Below are 22,129 nucleotides of genomic sequence, written 5' to 3' on the forward strand. Positions count from 1 at the left end.
GAGGATGTATTTCCTCAGGAATACGGGGGAACTCACTACACACATTTGTTTCTAGTGTTTATAAGCATTTAAAGTAGTTAGATAAATTTGAAAGGATATTTAATTAAAGTATGTTTGACAGAGTTTTTAGGTACATTGTCAGTACAAAAAATATACATTGTTTCTCATTCTGTTTGACCGACTTAACTTCATGGCAAGTCTTCATGTAAGTAATTTGAAAAACTTTAGTTTTGTACCTAGACCAATTGATAAAAGGTGATTTAGAATTGATAAGCAAAAAATGACCTAACTAAATGTAGTTGTTAATTTCTAAGTCATTTAATCGGTTTCTGGTAGAGAGTTGTCTCATTGGTTATCATACATGGATCACATCTTATTTTATATAAATACTGAATACGTATCTCTAAACTAGTAGCACCCCTACAATTTCATTTAATTTGTACACTCTATGAGGAAATTGACAAGGTCATTCACTGATGTTGGTTACATGTATAAATCAGCCACCATATTTTACACTCAGCAATATATATGTATGTATGTAGTTATTTATACTGATTCCCAAAATATCTTGTTTCTATATGTATGTGACATAAGCATTATTCGATATACGATATTTATTATCCAACAGGCTGCTAGCAGTCGTTCCAATAATCTAATTCAATTGAAAATCATAAATACTAAAATCGATAACATTAAAAGTATGATACTCATGGTTAAAAGGAGATCTGTCGGATATGGTCTTATTACCCATTCTTGCTGTCGTAAATTCTCGTTGTGCTTACCCCTTCTAGCCGTTGTAAATTCTCGTTGTCCTCAAATACAAACCTTTATTCAATTCGAACTTTTGTCTTATCAAAATATAGATTTGTATCAATAAAACGATATCAAAGATGTACTTTTGTATACTGTAAATTCATAAATTAGTGTTCATTTATTGTCATCTTAGACTAAAATGCGATTTTATTTTTTGCGATGTTGAGAAAAATCCTATTTTAATTCATATAAAAAATTTCAAAATGCGAGTTAAATTAATGCGATTATAATCATGTGGCATTTTTCGCAATAATAAAAACATCGCAATAATTTCTGAATTTATATATATGATATTCATAGAAACATTAAAAAACGATAAATCTTGTAACATTAAAAAATATAAATAGAAATGATTATGGGAAGCCAAACTGAAAAGAAATATATATAGTGAAAACATACCTTTTTTTTTTGTTAAATTGTTATTTGGATGGAGAGTTGTCTCATTGGCACTCACACCACAACTTCCGATATCTACTTAGACCGCTTAAATGACGATGAAAGTCCCCGGTCTTTCAATGTCCATAAACTATTCGATTTTTTGTCGAATTTTAGCTGAAAAGTTATAATTAAAGCCCTCCATAGATATCGAAGATGACATCATTCCGGGAAATCCTTTTGAAATCATCTGTATATATATTGTCTAAAAGTCCATCGAATGTCATGGACATTTAAACACCAGGGATACTCACCGTTCGTTAAGCGGTCTCCGGTAGACTTTCACTATATATTTTGAATATCAAACTGGAACTTTGAGTCCTCCTTAAAAATCAAATACAAGAAGTTCATCCAAATTCCATTTGGTTTCGTGTGTATCTATATATTTACTAACGACATGCATGATATCGGAAGATTGAGAAATTAGAGGGGTCTTAATGTCATTTAAGCGGTCTCCGGTATGTTTCACTTTGTTTTTCTTATTGTTTTAGCTTTCCATAATTATTTCTATTTCTATTTATAAATGTTACTAGAGTGAGCGCTTTTTCATGTTTCTAGAAATATCATTTATAAAAGAACATGTTTGAAGTCGTTTTATTGATAAAAATCTATATCTCATAAAGACCATGTGCGATTTACATAATAGTTTATATTTGATACGATAGCTTGGAGGGGTAATAAAACGATTTCCTACATATCTTTTCACTCCTTATAGCTATGAGTATAAATGTTTTCGAATATTTCAATATTGTTGATTTTCAACTAGTTTGTATATCGGACCGACTGCTGCTAGCAGACGGTTGAATATTGAATATCGAATAAGAAATAACGAACCGGTCTCATATGATATTTTTTTTTCATACTGATTTTGCAATATATATGGTTTCTCTGGACATATCCATGACAGATTTGGAAATATTGATACTTCTGGTTTACTCATGGTCACTTCCGGTTGGTGTTTGTCAGGTTCAAGGTCTCCAATTAGCCTACAATAGACCAAGTCAAAAGACCCTATGCCTTTATTATTGGGTTTTATTCAATAATTTGAATAACATTGTCACAATTTGGAGTATTTCTCGAAAATTTTTACTTTTTCTTTCTTTCGTTGTAATGTTGTGCATTATAGTTGGTTTGTTCTGGTTGATCAGAATAAAGATAGAAGTCTTTAAAAGAAAAATTACTAAAAAAATGTCGACCATGAGATGAAAAAGAAAAATACTTGCTTACGAGTCTGCACCCACCAATCAATGTGTACTACAGATAATGTGAAATCACAATACACCGTAACATATATGATAGAGGACATCGATTGTTTAGTATTGGTATAAACTTTTATTAATGTGAACTGTAATAAACATAGAACATAGAACGTTATTCAATATAAAAGAGTTGCATTTCCTAGAAATAAAAAAGTTTGCATGGAGTGACCTGAAATGTAACGATGTTACGCACAATGTTGATGACGTTTTCAGATTTCACGTACCCGACACTAAAAATTGGCCTTAAACAAGAAAAATATAAAACAGATCAAGTGTTATTTTGTGAATTTTTTGTTAAAGCACTACAAAAATTAAGTTACATATAGCTTATCGGTTTTTATTCAGTTTTGTTAATCTGTTTACGTAAAACTAACAAGAAATGTCTTATATTTTTGTGTAGACGGGTAATATCATAATGTTGTTCTTCGAGTATTCCTTCTTTTTTCGGGTACTTATAGGTATATAAAATATAATATTATTAATTCGCATATTTTAACAAATTTGATTCGTTTCGGGATAGTCACATGTTAAACTAGATTTTCGAGGTAGAGAGGAAACGGCGGATAGCAAAAAGCATATTGCACAGCAAAAAGCATACTGCACGGTTATTGTTTTGAAACAAATGATATCTGTGATCGATTATTTGACGAAAAAAATCTTCAAATACATAAGATGACAAACAAACAAAAAAAAAAGCAATTGAAATAACAACTATTATTCCATATTGGTATTATTTTAGTAGGTTTCTCTATATGAATTGGATTTTGAATAAAAAAGCATATTCACCTGAGAAAGTGTTATTCACCGCGCTAAACGTCACGCGCTTTTACATGCAACGTTATGGTAAAATGTTTCATGTAAAAAAAAAAAAATTGGTATATGTTTGTCGTTAGATACATTTTCTTCTCTCGGACTATGGAATAAAACAATTACTGTCTTTTGTTTCGGTAAATATGGGGTTTTATTGACTTTTGAAAAACTGATATTCACTTCGGCCGTCGGCCTCAGTGAATATCATTTTTTCAAAAGTCAATAAAACCGCATATTTACCTCATCAAAAGACAGTAATTGTATAATATTTTGTTATTGTCAAGGAGACAATATGATATCTATAAAATTCCAACAAAAATCACTGAAATGACGATTTTGATACAAATTTGGTCGGAAATTAATAATATATCAAATATAGCCTTTGTATGAGGCCAATACAGGATATATCGACCCAAAGAAGTATATCGACCTCGGACTTCGTCCTCGGTCAATATACTTCTTTCAGGTCAATATATCATTGTATCTACTTCATACAAAGGCTATATTTGTATAATATTGCTACACCATTGGAAAGAGGAGCGTTAGGGCTTTGGGGTAACATGTGTTTTAAACGTAAATAACGTAATTTGTGGACCGAGTAGGCCTTGAAAGAAGTAATTTTTGACTGTAGACACCAAGGAAAAATATCTCTCCCTTACGGCACAACAGTTTAAAATGCATTTATAGCGAGAATAGATATAGGAAGATGTGGTGTGAGTGCCAATGAGACAACTCTCCGTCTAAATAACAATTTAAAAAAGTAAACCATTATAGGTCAATGTACGGCCTTCAACACGGAGCCTTGGCTCACACCGAACACCAAGCTATAAAGGGCCCCCAAATTACTAGTGTAAAACCATGCAAACGGGAAAACCAACGGTCTAATCTATATAAAAGAAAAAAAAACGAGAAACGAGAAACAAGTATAAATTACATAAACAAACGACGACTACTGTACATCAGATTCCTTATATTCTCAAATTTATGATAGCGCATATCCTTTTGTAAAACAAGTTTGGAAAAGTCTATGAAAGCAAAGAAATCCAATGTAAATGAGCGAATCCCGTGAAAACTTCGACATCTTTACCAAAAATCTAGCCTAATTTGAAAGTACATTGTCACAACAGCGTTTAAAAAAAATTTGTTCTATAAAGAAATTATCAACATTGATTAAAAATGTGCAAAACTTTTCATTTAGTCATAAAACATAACATGCCTCCTAATCTATTACATCGGTACAGCATTTATTCGGACAGTAATCTCATTTATAGCATTAATTATAAACAAAAACAAATATTAAGTATATTAACCTCAAAGGTCTCCCGTCACAAAAAAAATTCACCAACATTTTACGTTAGAAATTCCGGTGTTGGTTATAGAAAACACCGAAAAATAATGTGTTTTGCATTTTAGATCGGAGAAAAGAAGCCATCATGATAAATTCCAAACAAAAAAGAAAATATTCTGTGATTAAAATTATATTTTTATTGATTAATATCGAATATCGATGCGTTGAAAGTTACTAATCTTCAAAAAAGAATAAAAACAACATAAGTATTTCGAAAAACATCACTATAAAGGTTTTGTAACGTATTTATTTTACTAAGATAATATATATAAAATTTGAATTTATAATTTATAATTTGATTTCACCTTGTTGAAATGCGTTTCTCTTTTTAATATACCATAATATTTCAATAAAATCTGATTCAATGAGACAGCAACTCAACAACAAACATTTAACATAATTTACACAAATCTTCCGGAGACCAAAGAGGAAATTTAAATATTACTTGAACATTATTCGTATTAATTAGAATATTGTTCATTTAAGGAATTAACGCAAACTTCGGCACAACAGCAGTGAATCAAATTCGGAGATTTTTTTTTTATATATCTGCAACATAATAATAATAATACTTTATTCCGAAAGCAATACAGCTCATAGGATACATATACACAATTTTACACCAATATAAGAATTTTACAAGAGATATATAATATATATAAATATAAGGTGTGCATGAAAGAACATATAATACATAATACATAATACATAATACATAATACAAAATACGAAATACGAGCGGAGAATGATATAATACTTAAATAAAGTGAGAACAAAAATATTATTTCTGACTGCAATTAAATTCTAAGTTTTTCTGCAGATTTTAGAAATATACCTAAGTTATTCAATTCTTTAATATTTCTGACAGATAACAACTGGATAAGTTTGTATGTAGAAGGATTTCTCCAATAATACTTTTTTATATACTTTTCTCGAATTTGACCATATTTTTTACATTCAAGTATAAAATGGTATTCATCTTCAATAGAGCTAGTATTACAATTTGTACATAGTCTATTATTTTTATCAACATTATAATATCTACCTGTTTCTATACTTAATATATGAGCTGATATACGATATTTACAAATGTATGGTTATATCATCCAAAGAGGCAAGGTATCTAAAATATTGTTCAACTATTAAATGTTGTATTGTAAACGTGATCAAAGTACTATATATCATTTACAGGTCTATCTAAATAAAATTGCAATGTGTATGTACTATACATGTATCTATACAAATGACATTTATTTGAATTCTCAAAAAACATAGTTACTTCACTAATGAATGCATCAAGCATTCTTTCTTTTAATTGCGATAGAAAAATATCTTTACAAACTACACTTTGGTTTAACCAAACATAATTAAATCCATATCTAAACAAAATATCTCTAATTTTACAACACCAGTTTTGTTTATCGTTCTTTTTAATAAAACTTCTGTCATACATCTCATCATAGCAATTCTTTAATATACATATATGATGGTATTTATCACGTGACTTAGAGTGAACGTGTTGAATTAATTAGTGCTCTTACAAAAAGTTTTCAATTAACGAGTATTTTAGTAATTATTATAATAAGTGATTTTTGTGAAGAAAAGTATATACAATATACTCCAGATACATTTGTGAAAGAACAATCAATAGTAAATAGCAGTTTAATGATAGAAATGGATCAGTATACACAATACTCAGTGTGTTGAGTTAATGGAGCGAGTCCGGCATTCTTACAGGATAATGTAAACAATCAATTGTCAAGTAATTCTTCGATGTATCAACACAATGGTTATGTGAGTAGTGAACTATTTAACAATACACAAAGAAAAAGAAATTTGTCATTTCAAGACGCATATTACATAGAAAATTCAAGTGACAATAAAAGAATGAAACCGACAATTTCGAGCGCACCCATGATTAACGAGACGTCCCAAAATAGAATGGAGACATTGATCTTACAATTGTCAACAAACTTATGTTATATGAGTCAAAAACTAGAACGTCGCATAGATGAAATGGAGAATAACTTTGAACGCAAAATTACAGAAAAACTGTCAGAGAAAATCTCGGAAATGATCGACACAAAATTAAAACAGAAAATTGACACTGTGCGAGATGAGGTTAAAACCGATATGACAGCAATGCAAGATAAAGCGCTGGAAAAAACAATGAAGGAAACAAACACTGGAAAAACTGAAAGTAACAACAGAAATAAATTTGTCATCAGAAATCTCATATACGACCAGACAGAAAAAGATAACAATGTCGTCACAATTAACAAGGTACAAGGACTTTTTAAGGACGGGTTAGAACTTCAGGACATAACACTTAAATCAGTGCACCGAAAAGAAACAAGAGGCCCACACCCTGGCATTGTTATCGTTGAAACGAACAGTTATGATGATAAATCTAAAATTATGAAGAACAAACGCAAATTGAAAACTGTGAAGAAATACGAAAGTATTTACATAGACAATGATCAGTCATATGAAACAAGAAACTTACAACCCAGTTTCAGGACAGTTCTGAGAGAAATGGGTAAGGAGAAAGATTACAAGATAGTTGGCAACCGTCTCGTCAAGAAACAACAATAGGAGTTACTGCGGCTTGGAGTTTGGAACGCACAGGGATGGTCACTGAAGACAAACGACAACTCGCAGTTCCGGAAACTGGTACTGGAGTATTCAAATTGTGATGTGTTTGCCGTCACGGAGACCTTTTTACGTCGTGACGAAAATTTGGAAATAAATGGTTTTAAATTTTATGGAAATAACAGAAAAAAACTTAACAGAAATGCTATTAGGGGATCTGGTGGAGTAGGATTACTAGTGAAATTATAACTGTTAGATAATTTTGATTGCGATATTTTGAGTTCAGAATATGAAGGAGTATTATGGGTTAAACTTAAATCTAAAGTGAACGATGTATGCTTCTGTATAGCAGTTTGCTATCTGCCACCCGCAGAATCAACTAGGTCACTAGAATCGGATGTATTTTTTTCAAAATTTGTTGAAGGATATATATGTTCCAGACCATATGAGTATTTGGACCGTACGCGTACGGTCCGGACCGTATACGTATACTCGTACGGTCCGACCATACGCGTACGGTCGGACCGTATGAGTATACGCGTACGGTCCAGTACGAGCTGACCATACATGTTATTTGATCATATGGGTTAAATTGAAACAAGCATTTATCACAATCTTTATTTTTAGTTTTACAAATTGTTATTGATAATTTATTACAATTAGATAGATAAAATGAACAAACGAACAATTGAAATTAAGTATTTGTTTAATTTTATATCTGAATCCCATTTTGGTACTCTCGCCCAAGGTGACACAATTCAAGTAACGTAATATTTTTTACATTTTCATGTATGCAGTTCATGCATGTTCCTTTGCATTTGCATTTTTTGGTAAAGTTGCTAAATATTCTAAAACAATTGACCTCCCACATTATGTTTACTTCCGATATCTTCAATTTCAGTGATCATAATTCAATTAATGTATTACTGATCGACATGCTTAATACAAGAGACTAACAGATTTAATTAGCCTGAATTTACAAAAAAGTTAAAAAATATAAAGTTTTTGTTTCAATTACAATTGAACTTTTTTTTAATTTGATAGTTAAGTTATGTTGATCTGCTATATGCATTTGTAACTAATAAACTTGACCAACTTTTTAATATTAGTCAGACCGTACGCGTACGGTCCGACCGTATGAGTATTTTGAAAAAGTGCGCATACGGTCCAGACCGTACGCGTACGGTCCAAATACTCATACGGTCTGGAACATAGATACATACCAAAATATGGGTAAAATTATGACATGTGGTGATTTTAATTCCCATGTTGGATATAACTTAGATTACATTGAAGGAGTAGACTTAATTAAACCCCGAACAGTTGTTGATGCTACTGAAAACCATCAAGGAGATGTTTTAATTAATTTTCGATGTGATGTGAATTTCGCCATGCTAAATGGCCGTTTTAATAATAGTGATTTTACATGTATTTCTGGATCTGGTAGATCCGTAGTGGATTATATACAGTCAGGATCCTACTTCGTCAGAATTATCTCCCCATTACGCCAGTTTATTTTTTACAATCGTAGAAATGGAAGCCATTGTAGGGATGACGCGCTACCAATTTTGCTCATGGAAACCGATAAATTTATCCACATTGCACCATTACGATCCTTATATATCAGTTGTATTTTAAAAGACAAATGTATCAACTAGCTAATGAGCATCAGTTAATGATCTTGTCTGCATTGATTCAACTTAAAACTATTGTCTGATCGGTTGTCAGGTGGAATTTTCGAAAATTCATAAACATTTAAAAAAATTCTAATTAAAAATTTCGTGGAAGGGCAGACTAGATTTTTTTAGTGTATAAAGACTATAAACCCTAGTTTTCACACACAAAAAATTATATTTTTTCAAAGATATGCATTTTCATCATCCAACTTAAAAGACTGTCTTCAAGTACTTTCATTAAAAAATAGCTATTCGAACACACCTTCTCTGTTTTTGTGACTCATTAGATAGGTATTTCACTTGACCCATATATTTCATCTTTTAGTACTGTTATTTTTTTGTGTTATAAAGTCAATCTGTAACTTTGATATATAAAAATAATAGAATCTGAAGCGAGACGATGTATGAAATAATCTTACTTGGTACGATATCAAGACAAAATATTCAACTCAAACACGCCGTAACATAAAAAGGTGCACTCGATTTTCTCTTTTCGATACAATTGTTACCCATTTTTAGGAATTTTTTCTTGAGTAACATAATGGAAGGGCAGACACGAAAATTTTTGAACTAATAGATTGATATGTTATAGTTCCGTGGTAATTTTTTCAAAAAAATCAGAGGTTATGCATTTTCTTCATCCAACTTGAAAGATACCCATGTCGTCGACTTGAAATCTAATTGTTCTGCTTAACTATGTACTAGATAAATTGAAAACTTATGCAAATGGTGTTTTTAAAATAAAACACCTCGTAATTGAGAAGAAAATTGTAATTTTCTTTGTTTCTATTAACTTTTAAAATTTTTGTCACTATAGTAAACAATACAGTACACATTTATCGCCTTCTCTAACAAAGAGCTTCGATTCTTTTGTTCTATTTCAACCGGGTTTCCGACTGATATATGTGTGCCTTATGACGATACCGAGTCTATTTTAGATTTTAAAATTATGTCAATGTCAGATTTAATCGATGAAATTGGTTACGTCCCGGAGAAAATACCTGATCATTCTCTTTTATACTGTGATATACACGTGCCTATGTGTGATGCTAAATATAACGAGAAATCAGATCACGCGTTCAATCAACGTCGGAAATATAAAGTGTCAGATATTCCAAATGATTTTCTAAATACCGAAGAGATTAAAAGTAAAGTGCACGAAACCATCCGTAATATTGAAAATTCGATGAGGATTACAAAAGATGTTCAGAATGCATATGACAACTTTCAATCGCTTATTATTTGTGAAATTAATAACAGGTTACCAAGTATTAATTATTCAAACGGAAATATGAAACAGAAAAATTCTCTATACAAGCCGTACTGGAATGAAACTTTAAGCCGACAATGGGATCAAGCGTGTATAGCTGAAAAAAAGTGGTTAAAAGGTAAAGGATCGAATTCAGTGAAGCGTTATCTAAAAGAGGCATTCTGCGCAGAAAGGAAAGCGTTTGACCGTCTCAATCGTAAATTCAAACGTCGATACCAGCAAGAGGAACGTCAAAAATTAGAAGATAAACTATACTCCTCGAATCAACGTGACTTTTGGCGATCGATAGGTAAAGTGGGAATACATAATGAACGCTCGTAATGCATTCCGTGTGCAATTGTTGATGATAACGGGGTTGTTCAGACAGATAAAGCAGTTGTTCTTGACCGGTGGAAATATGACTTTAAAACTCTGTTCTCGTCCGACAATACAGCTCAACTACCTACAAATAGTGATAACTTTAACACTGAAAGAGACGTATCTGAATTAAATGTACCAATTACAAGAGATGAAGTATTACAGGCCGTGATCAGTGCAAAAGACAGAAAAGCCACAGGAATCGATGACATTCCGGCCGAAGTGTTGAAGAATGAAGTATCTGTAGACTTACTTTTCGAAATTATAAGTGGATGCTTTCGTATGCGAAAAGTGCCATCCCAATGGACAATGGGTGTTATAAATCCGATATTGAAGCCGAATGCAGATGATAATCGGAATCCGTTAAATTATCGCGGAATAACATTAATTTCAGTACCATGCAATATTTATTGTAATATATTAAATCTAAGACTCAGTCAATGGCTAGAAGAAAATGACTGTTTATGTGACGAACAGAACGGGTTCCGGAAAGGAAGCTGTGAGGAACATATTCCCTCCTTATTTTTGACTCTGAACGACCGAAAAATATCGCGTAAATCAACATTTGCGTGTTTCATAGACATGAAAAAGGCTTTCGACACGGTAGACCGTATATTACTCTGGTATAAGTTACAAGCGTTTGGCATCCGTGGGGAATTCTGAAGTGCAGTTCAATCTCTTTATACAGATGTACAATGTACTGTACGGGTTAACAGTGACAATACCCCGTGGTTTGACGTTTCTAGCGGTGTGAAACAGGGCTGTATACTGTCTCCCACGTTGTTTTCTATTTTCATAAACGATTTAGCCAGCAAAATCAACGATCTAAAATGTGGTATACAGATGGACAACTCTATGCTCAGTGTTTTATTATATGCAGACGACATAGTGTTGCTGGCTCCTGATGAAATTAATTTACAGCGAATGATGGATACGGTTACCGAATTGTGTGAAAATTGGAAGTTAACTATAAATGGTGATAAGACAAATGTTGTCCATTTCAGACCTTCTACAATGACAATCTCACGAAGTACATTTTCTTGTGGTGGTCAATCGATACAGTTCACAGACTCGTACAAATATCTAGGTGTGTGGCTTGATGAGCATATAACGTTTCAAAAGAATGCAAAAGAGCTCGCAAAGTCAGCTAGTCGAGCTCTTGGAGCAGTATATGGAAAAGTGATATCAGCCGGTGGTGTGACCCACAGTGTATTTAGCAACTTTATTCAACTATGGTAGAGCCTATACTCCTCTACGGAAGTGAAATTTGGGGCTATAAAAACTTTAGCCAAATCTCGACAGTGCAGAATAAAGCATTTAAACTCTTCTTGGGTGTAGGAAAACACACTTCGAATATAGCGACGCGCGGAGATATGGGCTGGACCTCGACCAAGACTAAACTAAGAAAATCGTGTGTACGCTTACTATGTAAACTTTATAGACTTGATGAGAATCGTCTCCTAAGTAAGATTTGGAGATGGTCATCCAGAAGAAGAAAAGGTTGGACCTTTGAGGTGAATAAAATTGCGGACAAGGTGGATAGTAATATTGTTGTACAGGACATTGACGTTTCTGTGAACAACGCAATGCAAGTGGTCCATGAAAAACTCATCAATTTGGACAATGTAGAATGGCGAAATGAACTTTTAAATGACAAAGGCAACCAATTAAATGGAAACAAACTTCGTACCTATCGACTTTATAAAGACAATGTTAATGTTGAAACATATACCAGAATAAACATTCCAAAATATCAGAGACGATGCATGGCAATGTTTCGCGCTGGCTCGTTGCCGCTAGCCCTGGAGACCGGGCGTTACTCCAGGCCGCCTACTCCGCTTGAACATAGACTTTGTAGATACTGTGAACTAGATGAAATAGAAACAGAAAAAACATTTTCTAATGACATGTCCATTATATTCAGATTTGAGATATGACTTTTTACTTGAATGCGTTAAATATATTGAAAATTTTAACAGTATGAGTTTAAATGATCAATTTGTTGATATCATGAACTGCGAAGAAATACAGCAATATTTTTGTAAGAGTCTGCATAAATTCTTTTTACGTCGAAAACTTTTCACTTTTAACTAGTGTTAAAACAAGATTAAGGTTTTACCTGATTTTTGCTTTAATTTTAATTTATAACTTTATACTGAAGAATTTTTATTTAATGGATTGCAATATTATTAACAGTGATAGATCTAGTAACATTATTTTACTTTATTTTTATTGATTACTTTTTAATCGCTTAGTTTATTTTGTTTTTACTTAACAGATAACGTATTTGTAATTAGTGTTAATACAGATTTTTATAAGAATTTAGTGTAAATATAGAGTTTTAAAAGTGTCTCATAAGTCAATTTTATGGCTGGGTATTGATTGAATGTTTTATGTGATGATATGTATATTGTGTACTCTATTATGTCAATCAATATGTGACACTATAATAAAATAAATTTATCTTATCTATACAATTTTCTGTACTCAAAATTTTTAACCAATAGTTGACCATTCTATACTGCCTTTCAGTGTACATTGGCAATCTACCTAATTCACAATAAATCATATTAGTTAGTTACAGCACTCATTTTGACTTTAAGAATACGTTTTAAAAAATACAAATGAACTTTTTCGATATTTGGTGCCATATGAAATCCCCATATTTCCGAGCAATAATTCAGTATACTTGCTACATAAGTATTAAATAATGACAACAAAGTTTCAGGATTATAATAATCATCATGTATTTTATTGAATATACTAAACACAGCCTTTTTATCCTGGTCTGATAGTTTCTTTTGAGTATTTGCAAAGTTGCCAGTATAATAAAATAAAATTCCCAAATACATGAACTCGTTACATATATCAATAGCCTTTCCATTAATTATATACCATTGCTCTTCTGGTCTAATTTTCCCACTGTTTCTAAAAACTACAAGTTTGGTTTTTGACAAATTTATGTACAAATCATACTTATTTGAATAAACATTTACAGCATCGATCATCTTTTGTAGATCAGTAATACTTTCACTAAATAAAACCATATCGTCAGCGTACATTTAAATTACACAAAAAAATCATTATAAATAATGCATTCATTCCATATGTTGCCATTTATTTTATTTCACGTTGCACGTATATTCACTGGTATTAAAGAGATAATCGTAACTGAAATTACGATTATCCAATATGGCGACGGTAGATATAGGTAAAATCTTTACACTCATTTTTCTTAAATGTAGCATGTTTTTGTCAATAGTTACTCAGCTGAAAGGTTTGCTATACCATTACATCATATTTGAATCGTAACGGTGCACTTGAATTGTCTAAGCGCTTTGAAAATAGCCGTTGGAAAAATCGAGATGATAATCGTAACTCTATGGTATTTTTCTTCTTTGATAATAGTAATTTTCTTTATCGGATAATAGTAACTGAAACATAATAAATGTGTCTTTCAGCTTTTCAATGGTATCTTGTGTGTTAAAAATGCAAATGTCCAGTTTAACGATGACATTAACGCATATAAACAAATCAACAAATATATCTCTATTTATAACTGACAACAATATGCATAACCTTTTGATATATATATATGTACCTGTTAAAGATATGGAAAATGAAGCAGCTGTCGAGTCAGTTATTGTGGTAAGTAGATATTTTTTTTTCATATTTTTCAAAGTTTCAATGTTGTGTGCGCGTTTAACTTTGTTTTTGTTTGTTTGTTTGTTTGTTTGTTTGTTTTTTGTTTGTTTTTTTGTTTGTTTTTTTTTTTTTGTTTTTTTTTTTTTGTCTTTTTTTTGGGGGGGGGGGGGGGGTGAGAAAAAGGGTGGATTAGCTATATCCCATATCCCAAAAGTGCAATCCTTTCAATTCATTGCTAAAAATGAAAGTCACGTATACCACATTTTCATATGTCATATGTTTTGCCTCCAATATCAAGTTCATACTAAAATTCTGTGCGAAATGAACAAAAGTTTCCGTCAATAACTTTATAATTTTTTCATCTAATAGAAAAGTACTAATTATATGGCAAGTATGAAAATACAAAAAAGTTCCCTGTTTAGTACCTTCAATATTTTTCTCTACAATATCTTTCATGCATATGTATGCAGCATACTTTTCATATACCGAGTATTTATGATTTTTTTCATAAGAACTAATAATAATATATGCATTAAAAGAAATGTCATAAGATGTTGGAACGTTTCGTAAATAATTCATCGCCACAATTTCATAATATGCTATCAGATGTACGTTTTTAGTATCAATATCAATAAAACACTTTCCAGTTTTGATTATCTTTTCATTTTTAAATACCATAATTACGGTTATCTTTTTTCCGAGTTACGATTATCATCCCGAATTTTTCAATGGCAATTTTCAAAACGCTTAGACAATACCAGTGAACCGTTACGATTCAAATATGATGAAATGGTATAGATAAACCTTGCAGCTGAGTAACTATTGACAAAAACATGCTACATTTAAGAAAATGAGTGTAAAGATTTTACCTATATCTACCGTCGCCATATTGGGATAATCGATTATCTCTTTAAGGCGAAGTGTACGTAATTGCACGCCTCTAGCGGAATACGGGATTAAAAACGTTCGTCGTTAGTTACGCAAGTTATCTCCCTTACTCCAAGAAAGGACACACGAAAGAGAAACTACTTTCTGCGGTCTATAATGAATCCAACAAGCACGCCTGTGCTGTCTTAAACCTCATAGAAATTATCAAAATAACTCCACTTAGAAATCACAGCATTCTATACGTTGTTCTGTGTGCAGCCTGACTTAAAAACACTGTTTTTTGTTTGTTTTAGAAGCGTAGGAGAAGGCATTTCGTGTTTATGATATCAACAGAAAGGAAAAACGCCTCACAACAAAATTATAAACAAATAAACATGTAACAATTTTTTTCTATTGATATCAAATTAATGAAAATGAAACCTGGATTGACCCAACAATATCGTTTTAAAAAGCCGTAGTCTTGAACGAAAACCAGTGCTCAACGTAAAGTTTTATAATAGGTTACAAATAATTAATGAAAGACGTGTGAATTTAATTGTTTAATTAAAAAGACGTTGAAATTTTCGTATTTTGTGCAATTGAAAATCTAAGGACATGATTTATATTCATATAAGAAATCAGACGATACCACGAGAATAATTTGACCACTAGTCAAAACCTACCAGTCGGAAGAACAAAGACGGAAACCAAACAAAAAATAAACAAATTATGCCCCAAAAATTACTCAGTAATTTAAAAATTGTCTCACTCTAACATTTATCTTAAAATAAGTAAAAATTATGTCATTCAACTCCCAGTTTTCAACTTTTTCTACATGTGCAGAAAATAAACAGGTGTCTTCTATTCCGTCCGCAATTTATGGGAAAACTAAATCTAAATTTAGAACCATATTGAAATTGAAAGTAAACATGTAAGATTAAATATAACATGTCATTTCTTCTTTCACAAATTCCAATTTCGAAGAGATATATAGCGAAATCTGTTTTCTTTTATTGTGCCTGTGTGCATCATTCAAAATTAGAGAATGTAATTTTGAAGTATCAAGTCTCAATTCAAGATTATGAATGAATAGAATATAGTATTACGGAAAGGGGGGGGGGGGGGGGGGAGGGTGTAGGACCTTTATCGGAACTCCGGGATTGGGTGTTTTTAAGCTCGGGATTTCGGGATTGACCCTTTCGGGATCCGGGAATTCTATTTCCGAATTTTGGGTAGTCGGGATTTAATTTTTTTTTTAATTCGGGACCTCGCCGGATTTCGTGTTTTTAGGCCCGGGATTTCGGAATCTGGATCCCTCCTTCCCTCCCCCTCTATTATTGTTAAAGAAAAGAGGTCAGGGAAGTTTTGTGATACTTGTAACTGCAATTTAATAATTCGTGGAATGAGAGGTGAAATGTGTTCAGACTATTACATTTCGATTTTTTTTTAAATTTAACCAAAGTTTACTGCAAGGGGTGTTTAACGACCTCGATGATTATCCATGAGGATCTCGCACTCGGTCAGCTCTAAGTTTTCACCTACATGTAGTTCATGTTCATACACGAATTGAGAAGCCTGTGGTTTACTAGTCTTATAATATGAGACTTTGCAGTTCATATAATTTACATTCAACGTTTTTTATCGAATATTTCAAGGCTTTTTGACTATCAATGTTGACCCCCCCCCCCTCTTCCAATTGATTGGATAAAATGAATGGATTGCCGCCCCTATTTCAAACTGAAGTCCTATAAACTGACTGGTATTCGAATTTGTTAAAAGAAAAAAAAAATTGTATCTCTATTGATTCAATACCGTAATGCCGAAAAACAATCATTTGTTTCCGCGAATTCCGAACAGCTAGAAATATATTCCCGAGTTTCAATTCGAGTAACTCGAATAATTCAAGCCATTTCCGATTTTCTCCCACACGAGAAATGTAGCATTCGTACATCAGCTGAATAATACGACTGAATTATTCGGGTTACAATTTGTGTAAATCCCGAATGCACATAAAAGTAAAGGTCCAGCCCGACTTTCGGAAATGGACTGTTGTAGATTTCAGATTGATTTCCAGAAATAAAAATCATACAAAAATGTTTCACGCAAATATTCGTCTTCAGACGTGTAAAGTTATACAACGGTTACTAGACGGTCTGGATTGTGATAAAAAGAAGCGCATGCAATGCATAAAATATATAATGTCGTGGCTCAGGGATGTGTTGAATTATAGAGATGCTTATGCGGCATAAAGATAAGATGAATTTACCCAAATGTACTAAGAATTACCACACAACTTAAATTTACTTAAATATTAATTTGTTATCCTGTGCCAGACAGATGGCTGATATTTTGAGAATGCAAGTTTTATGGGAACAAAGATTTTGAAAACACTTCGCAGTGCTTAGATTTTAACAAAAAATAAGACACCAAGGTCGAAAATAGTTCTAGTTCATGATGAAGAAAATGTCAACCGTTTTCTAGCTTGGCGATCTCCGCATGCACCCGAATATAATAGACAAATACAATACAATAGTACACAAAACGTAACATAAAGAACTAAAGACCGAGCAACACGAACTCCAACAAAACGGTATATATTTCATACAAGTATAGGACTTTATGAAGCGACGTCAATAACGTTGTCGTTGTTTTTTGTTTTTTTTTAAACTCAAGATTCAACTTTAACAGGGTATAATAGCTTGAAAAGTAGCACGGTTGCTAAGGACTTTCTTTGCACCAATCGATTCCTCAGACATTTTAGAATCGTTTCATAAATTTAAAAAAAAATCGATTGTCTAATATAATAGAAAATCTTGGAAATGTAACAATTCCTGCCGAATTTCACGATTTTCCCTATATATCCTTTGTAATTTTGGTGTATGATGCTGTTAACTTCAAAAGCTCGTATCTCAAAAACGAAAACGGTTACCCCCTTTTTAGCTTATGCCATCACTTGGCGTCCGTCGTCGTCCGTCGTCTGTCGTCTGTCGTCTGTCGTCGTCTGTCGTCGTAAACTATTTCAAGAATCTTCTCCTCTGAAACTACTGGGCCAAATACTTTCAAACTTTAACTGAATGTTCCTTAGGGTATCTAATTTATAAATTGTATCCGAAGTTTTGATCTATCAACAAACATGGTCGCCATTGCTAAAAATAGAACATAGGGGTCAAATGCAGTTTTTGGCTTATAACTCAAAAACCAAAGCATTTAGAGCAAATACGACATGGGGTAATATTGTTTATCAGGTCAAGATCTATCTGCCCTGAAATTTTCAGATGAATCAGACAACCTGTTGTTGGGTTGCTGCCCCTGAATTGGTAATTTTAAGGAAATTTTGCTGTTTTTGGTTATTATCTTGAATATTATTATAGATAGAGATAAACTGTAAACAGGAATAATGTTCAGCAAAGTAAGATTTACAAATAAGTCAAAATGACGGAAATGGTCAGTTGACCCCTTTAGGAGTTATTGCCCTTTATAGTCAATTTTTAACCATTTTTCGTAAATCTTAGTAATCTTTTACAAAAATCTTCTCCTCTGAAACTACTGGGCCAAATACTTCCAAACTTTAATTGAATGTTCCTTAGGGTATCTAGTTTGTAAATTGTATCCGAAGTTATGATCTATCAACAAACATGGTCGCCATTGCTAAAAATAGAACATAGGGGTCAAATGCAGTTTTTGGCTTATAACTCAAAAACCAAAGCATTTAGAGCAAATCTGACAGGGGTAATATTGTTTATCAGGTCAAGATCTATCTGCCCTGAAATTTTCAGATGAATCGGACAACCTGTTGTTGGGTTGCTGCCCCTGAATTGGTAATTTTAAGGAAATTTTGCTGTTTTTGGTTATTATCTTGAATATTATTATAGATAGAGATAAACTGTAAACAGGAATAATGTTCAGCAAAGTAAGATTTACAAATAAGTCAACATGACGGAAATGGTCAGTTGACCCCTTTAGGAGTTATTGCCCTTTATAGTCAATTTTTAACCATTTTTCGTAAATCTTAGTAATCTTTTACAAAAATCTTCTCCTCTGAAACTACTGGGCCAAATACTTCCAAACTTTAACTGAATGTTCCTTAGGGTATCTAGTTTGTAAATTGTATCCGAAGTTATGATCTATCAACAAACATGGTCGCCATTGCTAAAAATAGAACATAGGGGTCAAATGCAGTTATTGGCTTATAACTCAAAAACCAAAGCATTTAGAGCAAATCTGACGTGGGTAATATTGTTTATCAGGTCAAGATCTATCTGCCCTGAAATTTTCAGATGAATCAGACAACCTGTTGTTGGGTTGCTGCCCCTGAATTGATAACTTTAAGGAAATTTTGCTGTTTTTGTTTATTATCTTGAATATAATTATAGATAGAAATAAACTGTAAACAGCAATAATGTTCAGCAAAGTAAGATCTTCAATTAAGTCAATTTGACCAAAATTGTCAATTGACCCCTTAAGGAGTTATTGCCCTTTAAAGACTTTTTTCACAATTTGTTCATCATGTTGACTTACTTTAAAAAATCTTCTCCTTTGAAACTGCTGTATCAATTTCAGCCAAACTTAGGCTAAATGAGTTTCAGAGTATCTAGTATAAATTTTATATTTTATTTCCTTGTATGTCAAGAAACATAGCTCCTATGGCTAAAATAGAACATAGGAGAAAATGATTATTTTTTTTGGCTTTTGAAGAAAATAGGACGATCCAAAAAACATTTAAATAAATTGAAAAGCCAAAATAATCATTGATGAGAGATTTAACCAAAAGAATTAAGGTGAGCGATTCAGGCTCTTGAGAGCCTCTTGTTTTATTTTATTTTCCGATTTATTTTTACAAGCAGAATCTACATGTAAAATTAAAAAAAAATCCATTGTGTAGTTTAATTACGTACACTTCGCCTTAATACCAGTGTATATTTGTCGTCTTTAGGATATACGGATACATACCCAGTAAACATCGGTAAGGTATTTTTGCTCATTATCTTTTTTTTCTAAATCAAACAACAGAGTTGAACGAATGAACAAATTATGGGAGACAACACCAAACTCTGCCTCAACTTGCCTGATAATTGCCTCATTATCGATCTAATGACAAAATTTATTTGTTTGTTAAGAAAGTATCAGACTTGAGACACATTGAATTTAATTGAAGAAGAAAATTATACTAGTTTTGAATGTGCTAGTGTATGTGTTGTATTGTTGCACTTTCAGGTAAGGGGAGGGTTTGGCGCTAGCAAACATGTTCAACTTCGCCACATTCTATATGTACCTGTCCCAAGTCAGGAGCCTGTAAAGTCAGTGGCTGTCGTTTGTTTGTTGCTGTATATCTATTTTTTTTTCCGTTTATTGTTATTTATTTAAATCAGGCTGTTACTTTTCTCGTTTGAATTATTTCACCTTATTTTATTTCAGGGCCTTTTATAGCTTACTGTGCGGTATCAATTTTTCTCATTGTTGTAATTATAATTTGCACCCATACATTCAACTGTTTCTTCGCGTTCACTATTTTTCTTAATTAAAATGGGTTTGCCTTGCAAAAAGTAAAACAGCAGCAATACCGAACTCCGAGGAAAATTCAAAACTGAAAGTCTGAAATCAAATGTCAAAATCAAAAGCTCTAACACATCAAACGAACGGACAACAACTGTCATATTTCTGACTTCGTATAAGGCATTTTCAAATGTAGAAAAGGGTGGATTGAATCTGGTATTAAGCTAGCTGAACATAAGATAAAGCAAAGTAGTTGCCTCGTTACTACTTGTACAAACCGTAAGGAATGAAATCCATCATTATTATACACGAGATTGTTCTCCCCCTCCCCCAGATACAAGTGTTATTCTGGAACAACATGAATAATAACAATTACTTATTTTGTAGAGTTTTGTTATTGGACATAACATAGAAGAAAGAGAGATGCAAACCATTTCGAAGGGCTGTCTTATGATTGTTTGTTTGACGGCTTTTATTTTATTTCTATTCTATTTTGCCAATTTTCAAAGAACAAGGAATTACGACTCAAACGAAACAAAACAGCAGTTATATAATTTCGATTTGATTGATAATGCAAATAGAAACAGGTTATCTCCCTTGCACACAAAAGCAGAAAAATACATGGATTTAAATGCTATAATAAAAGGTAAAGGAAGTTATAAACTGGAACATCCTAAAGGAACCAAACAAGGTGTGATAAGCTGGTCACAATATGGACAGGACCAGGTCATTGACAAGTTGCTGAATAAAAAGAAAAATGGATTTTTTGTAGAAATTGGAGGTTATGATGGCGAAAGTATGTCCAATACTTTGTTTTTTGAAAAAGAACGAAATTGGAATGGCTTGCTTGTCGAAGCCAGTCCTTTCCTGTATGATATGATGTTGAAAAAAGACCGGAAGTGTTATATGGTGAATGCATGTATGAGCAAAAGCCTGCCAGCAATGACATTTATGTTAGCTGGTGCTATTACTAGTGCAAAGGAAACACTAACAGATAGGCATCATAAACGCATAGACAGGGAGAGAATTGCCTATGCTAAAGATAAACACTGGGCTCACGTCAACGACACCGTTAAAGTTAATTGTTTTCCATTGCTTACAATAATGAGAACAATAAGGCGCAAGGATATCGATTACTTTTCTCTAGATGTAGAAGGTGCAGAAATGCACATATTGAATTCAATTGAATGGGATGATCTAAATATAGACGTCTTTACGATAGAAACAGATCAACATCGTAATGACATACTCTCTTTTATGAAACAAAAAGGATATAAATGGATACAAAAACTATTAGGTGATGACATCTTTCAAAAAATTAGGTAATGTTTTTAATACTAGATAAAATCAACAAATCATATATTTTGCGTTTGAGATTTTCATCCGAAGAATACGAGGAAATATGTTTGATCAAATGTAAAATTGTAAAAAGTTGGTTTTGAAGCTGTATGGACAAATCAAGGTTGTTAACGGTACACACGAAATTATCATCACTTTAAGGTCCAAGTTTTTATGATATTATGGTACGGACGAAGGTTGTTAATGCTATATGGTACACACGAAA

The 22,129-nt window shown here is 32.3% G+C and overlaps 1 long non-coding RNA gene across 1 annotated transcript in view; it reads left to right on the forward strand.

Annotated features, from left to right (window-relative positions):
* Positions 1-21,925, forward strand: part of LOC143084342 (uncharacterized) — a 37,818-nt gene extending 15,893 nt beyond the window's left edge. The window contains exon 2 of the long non-coding RNA XR_012981013.1: positions 20,953-21,925. This is a non-coding gene — a long non-coding RNA (uncharacterized LOC143084342). The remainder of the gene's footprint in view (positions 1-20,952) is intronic.
* Positions 21,926-22,129: the final 204 nt, after the last annotated feature.

This window comes from Mytilus galloprovincialis, chromosome 7, assembly GCF_965363235.1.
Source record: "Mytilus galloprovincialis chromosome 7, xbMytGall1.hap1.1, whole genome shotgun sequence".
NCBI classification, from domain to species: Eukaryota; Metazoa; Mollusca; class Bivalvia; order Mytilida; family Mytilidae; genus Mytilus; species Mytilus galloprovincialis.